This window comes from Myotis lucifugus, unplaced genomic scaffold, assembly GCF_000147115.1.
Source record: "Myotis lucifugus unplaced genomic scaffold, Myoluc2.0 scaffold_3, whole genome shotgun sequence".
Taxonomy (NCBI): domain Eukaryota; kingdom Metazoa; phylum Chordata; class Mammalia; order Chiroptera; family Vespertilionidae; genus Myotis; species Myotis lucifugus.
The window spans coordinates 26,690,307-26,698,362 of record NW_005871051.1 but is presented as its reverse complement, the minus strand read 5'-3'; the positions used below and the strand labels follow the sequence as shown (position 1 = coordinate 26,698,362).

At 45.7% G+C, this 8,056-nt stretch overlaps 1 non-coding gene across 1 annotated transcript; it reads right to left on the bottom strand.

Annotated features, from left to right (window-relative positions):
- Positions 1-5,817: 5,817 nt before the first annotated feature.
- Positions 5,818-5,922, bottom strand: LOC111828119. The gene has a single exon (XR_002831908.1). It is a non-coding gene; the product is annotated as a U6 spliceosomal RNA (small nuclear RNA).
- Between the last annotated feature and the right edge of the window lie 2,134 nt (positions 5,923-8,056).

Sequence of the window (8,056 nt, the reverse complement as noted above, 5' to 3'; positions counted from 1 at the left end):
TTATTGAGAGATTGTCTTTTTAAAAAAATAGATTTAAAAAATATTTTTATTGATTTCAGAGAGGAAGGGAAAGTGAGAGAGAGATAGAAACATCAGTGATGAGAGAGAATCATTGATCAGCTGCCTCCTGCTCCCCCCATACTGGGGATGAGCCTGCAACCCCGGCATGTGCCCTTGACTGGAATTGAACCTGGGACTCTTCAGTCCGCAGGCCGATGCTCTATCCACTGAGCCAAACTGGCCAGGGCAAGACTGTCTTGACTCCACTGTATGCTTTTGCCTCCTTTGTCAAATATTAATTGAGCATAATGGCTTGGGTCGATTTCTGGGATCTCTATTCCATTGATCTATATGCCTAAAACAGCAGTACCAGGCTGTTTTGTGAGATAAGAATTTTAATAAAAGGATATAAAGACATTTTGGAGACAGTTGGGGGCAATTTGAATAAGGATTGTCTATTAGCTAGTGTTTTCATGTCCGTGTTAAATTTCCTAGGTGAGAAGATGGTATTGTGGTTGCATAAGAGAATGTCCTTCTGTTCGTAGATGCAGGTCAAGTATTTAGAGATGAACATGACCTTATGTCTATAATTTATTTTCAAATGGTTCAGCAAAAAAAGATTATGTTTGGTGAAGGGTAAAAGAATATTTCTTTAATGGTCTGTCAAATTTTCTGCAAGTTTGATATTTTAAAAAATTAAAAGTTGGGGATAAAACCCCATGAATGAATGCTAGGACAAGTCTTCCCACTGGCCAAGCATTGGGACTGACTTAAGGAGAATTAGAGATGCTCTAAGTAAAGACACTGCATAGTCTTTTCTGGTTGCTTGTTATCGTCCGTCTCCTTTATAGACATCTGATCTACCAAGGGAAGTGTAATCATTCTCTACACGTGAATTGTATTTGGTTTTGCTTTACAGCTCTAAGAAGTTTTCACTGAGCTGGTATTTAGTGATTCTACTAATGTGCTACTATATTTATTTTTAATATTTATATATTAACTTGATTGGGGTAACATTGATGTGCTACTATATTAGACACTGGGACGGTCTTGAATAGGCTCAAAAGAAAGTGCAGTGAGAAAGAGTCAGTGTGACATCAGGGAAGTAGGAAGTTAAAAGGTTTTTTTTTCTGGGTGATCCCTAAAGAAATAACATAATCATTAGACAACAGTGTAGTTTTCAATAGTTGACTGTGAATTATTCTTTTCGTTGCTATTCAAAGCAGATGGAGATTATAATTTTATAGAAAGGATTAATGAGTTGTGATGCCAGCTCTCAGTGACAGAAGAAATTACTGTCACATAGTAAATGGATAAGAATAGTGGGGGGAGTTCAAAAGATGAACTTATCCCTAAATGCATTGCATCAAGGGATGGCACATACATTTCTTTTCACCTGCCAATTCCAATGGTTTGATGCCCAGAGAACTATGTTAAGAAGGATTCCTGGCTCAGGGGAAAGAGTGCAGTAGTCAGTTAGTGATGCCTCTGCTAAGATTTTTTAAAAAATATATTTTATTGACTTTTTGCAGAGGGGAAGGGAGAGGGATAGAGAGTTAGAAACATCGATGAGAGAGAACATCGATCAGCTGCCTCCTGCACACTCCCTACTGGAGATGTGCCTGCAACCGAGGTACATGTCCTTAATCGGAATCGAACCCGGGACCCTTCAGTCCGGAGGCCAATGCTCTATCCACTGAGCCAAACCGGTCAGGGCTCTGCTAAGATTTTTTGAAGGCATAGAATGGCATGCACACCACATTTGCTGTCTTTGAATTTCCAGCACAAACTAAACTGGATGCTTTAAAAACACTAACTTCTTCAAAAAAACCATTTATTAAACCATGCGTTTATAACAGTAGCTAATATTTATTAAGCACTTACAATGGACCAGACAGTAATCTAATTGTTTTATATGTATCAATTCATTAATTCTGACGATTTGATGAGGCAAATACTATTATTCTTATCCCTATGTTACGAACAAGGAACTGAAGTCATCTTCTCTAGATCTTTGCCCATCTTGTCAAGATGGCCTATTCTGGCTTTTGTATTTCAAATTTCAGTCTTGTCAGTGTCCCTCCCAATCTCCCTTCCTGACTGAATTTTCTCAGTGGTACTTGTCACCACCTGACATATATGTTAGTCCTTTGTTGATTGTCTCCTCCCACTAAAATGTAAGCTCCATTGTCAGGATTCCAGGCAATTCCAACTTGCAATTGGCACAAAGTGAAGTCGATAGTTTCCGTTCCTCTGGGTCAAGGATAGGCTGTATTTAAGGCACTTGATCAGTGTTGCCAACTTGCCTTCTGGAAAGCGCATGAGCATGTCCCTCTCCTTGGACTTCTGCCAGTACTGAGAATTGCCGTGTAATAAAACTCTGCCGATTCCATATGAAAAAAAATCTCATTTTCATTTTCGGTTTCTTGATTACAGATGAAGAACATGTGTTTTTAAGATTTACACATTACATCTTTTGAGTGGGATGAGTAATAACAAAAAGCCTGTTTGAAATGTCACAATGTTTCTGTTTGGATATGAAAACATGTCAATTCATGCGTAGAAGAGAAGGTGTCGTTATGTGTGCAAATTTTGGTATGAGAGTTGAGACTGGGGGAGGGGAAAGGATAAAAACAAGAGAAAAGCTAGGAAGAGGGGGAAAGGAAAGAGCAGAAGAAAGAAAAGCAGGGAAGAGGAGAGAAAAAATAAAAAGTGTAGAATTGTTTTGCATTTTGTCCCAGAGGCCTCGCCTGGGAGACAGGCTACTCGGTGATGGTGGAAATGAGCCACACTCAGCTGACCCTGCCCTCTGCCAAATCACATCCAGGCCGGGGGTTCTCAAACTAGGTGACCTGCGGACCCCTTTACACTATTAAAAATTATCAAGAACCCCCAAAATCTTTTACTTATACAGATAATATCAGTATATACTATATTAGAAATTAAAACAAAATCTTAAAATATTTACATAAATACATTTTTTATGAAAAATATATTTTCCAAAACAAACAACAAAAAATTAGTGAAAAGAAAGTTATTATTTTTACAGTTTTGCAAATCTCTCAGATATCTGGCTTAATAAGAGATGGCTGGCCTTTCCTTTCTACTTCTGTGCTCAGTCTGTTGTGTTACCACATGTCACATAGCCTCTGGAAAACCCCACTCTACACTCAGAAGAGGATGAGTACGGAAAAGAATGTCATAGGATTAGAAAATGAGGCAACCAATCAATGAGAGACCCTCCTCTCCCATCCCCTCCGTCATTGGTTAATAAAATTACAGAGGGTGGATTTCCTAAAAGCACCCCAGGAAGCCTTTAGGGGTGCCCGGACCACACTTTGAGAACCACTGAGTGAGTCAGAGGGAACTGATACCCGGTGGCCAGAGGGACCATGGAAGGGATATCTAACAATTTGTCAAGAGCCATCAAAATATTAATGCCTGTTGACACAATGATTTCCCTTTAGGGCAGTGGTTCTCAACCTGTGGGTTGCGACCCCTTTGGGGGTCGAACGACCCTTTCACAGGGGTCGCCTAAGATCATCGGAAAACTCATATATAATTACATATTGTTTTTGTGATTAATCACTATGCTTTAATGATGTTCAATTTGTAACAATGAAAATACATCCTGCATATCAGATATTTACATTACGATTCATAACAGTAGCAAAATTACAGTTATGAAGTAGCAACGAAAATAATTTTATGGTTGGGGGTCACCACAACATGAGGAACTGTATTAAAGGGTCGTGGCATTAGGAAGGTTGAGAACCACTGCTTTAGGGAATATATTTTAAAAGAATAATCCCCCAAAGAAGGAAAACTGTTTAAATGACCTACAATTGGGAAATGGTTAAGTAAGTCCATTTAATGGAATATTTTGCAGCCTAAAGTTATAATTACTAGTACTAGCAGGGGAAGAATTATATAGCCCTAAGCGAAAAATGCAAGTTATAATCTTGACTATGCCTACCACTCTCGGGAGACTGTGTGTCTGCAGACAAAGCCTCAAAGGGAGAAGGAAAGTTGGGTCAGTTTGATATATGGGCACGGGCTTATGGGAGGTTTTTATTTTGGCCCATGTTACTTTGGTGTTTGCTTATTACTTTGCAATAAGGAAAGACAAAAATAAGGGCTCTCTCTGTCTTACTCCCCTAGGTCAGTGTGGTCAGGAGGGAGCGGAGAACAGAGTCACCAAGGGCCCTGGAGCTGGGGAAGAAGGGGTGCGGGGGCATATGGGGCGTGCCAGTCAGGATGGGGACTTGATGCTTCAGCTCATTCTGTGGTGCCCTTTCAGTGGTGACAGGAGAGACCTTCGACTAAGCAGCTGTTGTCAAAGGCTTGTGGGGAGATGACAGGAGACCAGGTGTGGGCCCAGCACGTCACTTCAGAAAGGGGAGGAAAAGCTGGTGAGGGCAACTACAGAGCCCGCATCTTTGGAGAGAACCAAGGGCCAGGGCCACACTGTCTAAAGGAGCTGGGAGAGCACAGCTGGGAGGCCACCAGTGCTGGGTGGGTCATGGGTCGGAGGCAGCAAGGGCTGCAGGGCCCGATGGAGAGTTTACCGGACACCTTACGGCTCAGACGCAGTCTTCTGCCACTGAGCACGTGCTCTTTGACTGTGTTCTTGCCCTTCACATTGGAGCAGGGTTGGCTGCCTTACGTCCAAGGTGCAGCCAACTGAGGTTCGAGGTTGGCTACTTCATACACCTCACCATCTCGGTCTTTGTTTCACTCCTATCTAGGTTATTTCCTCCCACAGGTATCAATACTTATATTTTCCATTCACAGTCATAAAACAATAAGGACTAACCTCATGCTCCATGAGAAGTGTGTGGTGCAGACCAAGGGAGGCAGCTGCAAAAGAGCTGTTGGCTGCCAGGCAGGTGCTCCAGGTGATAGTTCAAAATGCCAACTTGGCGGCTAATGGATCTCTCTGGATTGGGCATGTGAAAGGGAGAGAGAGAGAAAGAGAGAGAGAGAGACATCAATGCGAGAGATATACATCAATTGGTTGCCTCTTGAATGAGCCCCAACCCAAGCCAGGGATCAAACCTGCAACCCAGGTATGCACCCTTAACCGGAAGTCGAATCTGTGACCCTTTGGTGCTTGGGCCGATGCTCCAACCACTGAGCAACACCAGCCAGGGCTAAAAGTCTTTAATATCATCTACCACCCAATCCATACTCATTCATTTCCCCAGTTATCTCAAAAATGTCTTTTTATAGCTGGTTGGTTGAAATGAGGTCAGGACCCAAAGGAAGGCACACGCATGCTGTAACCGTCTCCCCTTCTGTTTCTTTCCATGTCACTGAAAATGACATGGAGTCACTGAGAGTACATGTTATATTTTTTTCATTTATTAGGTTGACATCGGTTAATAAAATTATAGAGGGCGATTACCAGAGAGAAGGAGGGTGGTGGTGGAAGGCGGTACAAGAGAGCAAAGGGGGGCTAAATGGTGACAGAAGGAGACTTGACTTGGGTGGTGACACACAATACCACACGCAGATGATGTATTACAGAACTGTACATGTGAAACTATACAATTTTATTAACCAATGCGAGCACATTCTTTTTTGAGATAAGTTGCTTTCAGAACATTTTAAGGTTTATGAAGGAAATTCAAGTTAACGTGTTAGCACAAACACCCAGGTATTACTCAATTTCGTTTTCCTTTCACAGATTGCCTTCCACGAGTATTTCTATAATGAAAAGTCAGGGTTTTGCTATTGAGTGCCTCATGTTGTGCTTTGACTCATATTTCTTCAGAGCTAATCACAGGGTGTGAGGACACCCACCAGGGCCCGGCACGAAATACAGAGCAGTTCACAAAGTTGTGTGTCATCCTTGCACAGGGCCCACGCTGATCTCTCTACTGTTCCGATGTTTAGTGTTTGTGCTGCCAAAGTGAGCACACTCATACATCCTTAATGCACAGCAACTAACTGACATCCTCCCCCTGCCTCGAAATGTACTCTATACAGAAGGCAGCTGCCTCCCTGAACTCACTCTCGTTTAGTCTCTTTCTCAAATCCCAACCCCATCCCACCTCCCCCCAGCTTGGTCTGTAGGGCTTCCCTCGTTCATCCTGTCTTTCTGTACAGACCTCCCTGGTCTTCTCTGGCGTTCTCTCTGCTTAGCCCATGACCAAGGTTTGTTATTGCAGAGAAGAGCCCAGCCCGAGCCAGCAGGCACACGTCCTTCGTCTCAGCGTCTGGTGGCAGATGCATGAGGTGCCAGTAGCCCAGGGACAATCCTTGTTCCTGTTTCTCGGAGGAGGATATGGGGCATCGTTATTTATTTAGATGTCTGCCTTCTTCACGAGGCAGCCGGTGCCTGTGGTTGAGATAATGTCTTAGTTTATTGTTGCATCCTCAGGGCCTAGTACAGTGCCTGTCGCTTGAAGGCATCAAGAAGGATTCCTTGTCATGGGCACAGGCTGTGGGCCTTCTCTGTTGTTGTTGGGAGGGTGGCCTGTGCCCAAGGAACCATGATGAACAAGCCCATGTCAATTTGCGACAGAGCATCCAGTTATATTCCTTCTGCTCCTGGAAGATTGTGTTAAGTTCCGACTGAAGCAAATGCCCTGCGTGACATCGGTGTTGAGTCACTCTCGGGGCTCCCACACACACGACATTCGACATTCTCGTTTTCACTCTGAGAACTCCCTCTCGTGCTGTGCCCGTCACAGTCACAGTCGTCTCTCTGCGGGCCTTTCCCTCTGAATCATCGGGCACTGGTTACTGTAATCTGAAACCCCCCCCTCCCCTCTCTCGTCTGAAAGCTTTCTTTGCGTCACCTCTAAACAGGTGGGGTTTGCCCTCACTGCTGGGGCTGGTACACATCTCAGTTCTTAAACTCAGGTGTGATGGGGCCATGGCTTCTTCATTTTCTCCAGGGCTTAATTTCTGTTTTGAGGACCTTTAGTCTTGTCCTCTTTCCCTAGGATCCCACAAGTGCAGCAGGTGGGGCTGTGAAGGGCGTAGGGCGGGATCAAACCCGGCCTCAGGGGTTGCTTTGATCCACTCTGAGTGACATCCATGGGAAGCCCTGGCCTGACAGGCTCGGCGGTCCTCCCATGGCCCCGAGCACCCAGGCTGACTGGATGTGGTCCCTCATGGTTCCCCACCACTCTCAGGTGCAGCTGCATCACTGGGCTCTCTGGGCGGGGTGGGGGGGGGCGCGGGCAGCACGGCCCCCTCCTTGCTTTCTGATCCCGCATCCTGTCTGGGGCTTTGTCATATGCCCCCTGTGGTTCCCTCCCTGCGGGGATGTGAGAGGGAGGCACAGGGTCCCTTCCGAATGACCTACCAGTATCTTGGGGTGTCTGCAAAGGAGCTGCTGTAATGAGAGCCAGCGAGGAGGGGAGAGACGGGGGACAGTGAAGAGCTGGTGGAATAATGCCTGTGGCCTGGGGCGCTGAGAGGCGCTGGACTGGAGCACTAGGCAAACGGAGGACGTGGCCCTCCCTGAGACGAAACAGAGATGGGGGAGCGGGTGTGACAGGAGAGGAGCCGTTGGTGGTTTGTGGGGTTCAGGCTTTCTTGACATTTCCTTGGGGACAGGCAGCCTCTAGAGGAGGAGACATGAGGGTCGCTGGATTTGCGAGGTGAGTCCACTAAGACTCCAGAACCCCAGGTTCCTTAGCCCTGGTTGTCAAGCTTGTAGAAGTTCTAGAAAAAATTATTCAATCACATGTGAGAGGGGTGTGGGTCTGTCCTTTCCAGGTCAGGTGTCCTGAGTCTGGTGCCCAGTGTTAGGCCCTTTCCATCACTAGAAAGGACGTCTCCTCAAGGTCCTTCCTGAGACGGGAGAGCAGGGGTGTGACCGCATGAGTGACCGGTGAGTGCACAGCGGGCTCTCCTCCCTGACTGCGGCACTGCCCTGCTCTGGGGCCAGGGGCACACAGCCCTAGGAGGATTCCAGACTCAGCTCTCCAGGCGCTTGCTTCTTGACCAACTCCCATTGCTGCCTCTGTTTCCCAGAACCCCGAGGCCAGGAGATGCCCGAGACAAACATGGCTACCCCTGCTCATTCTAGGAAATTCCT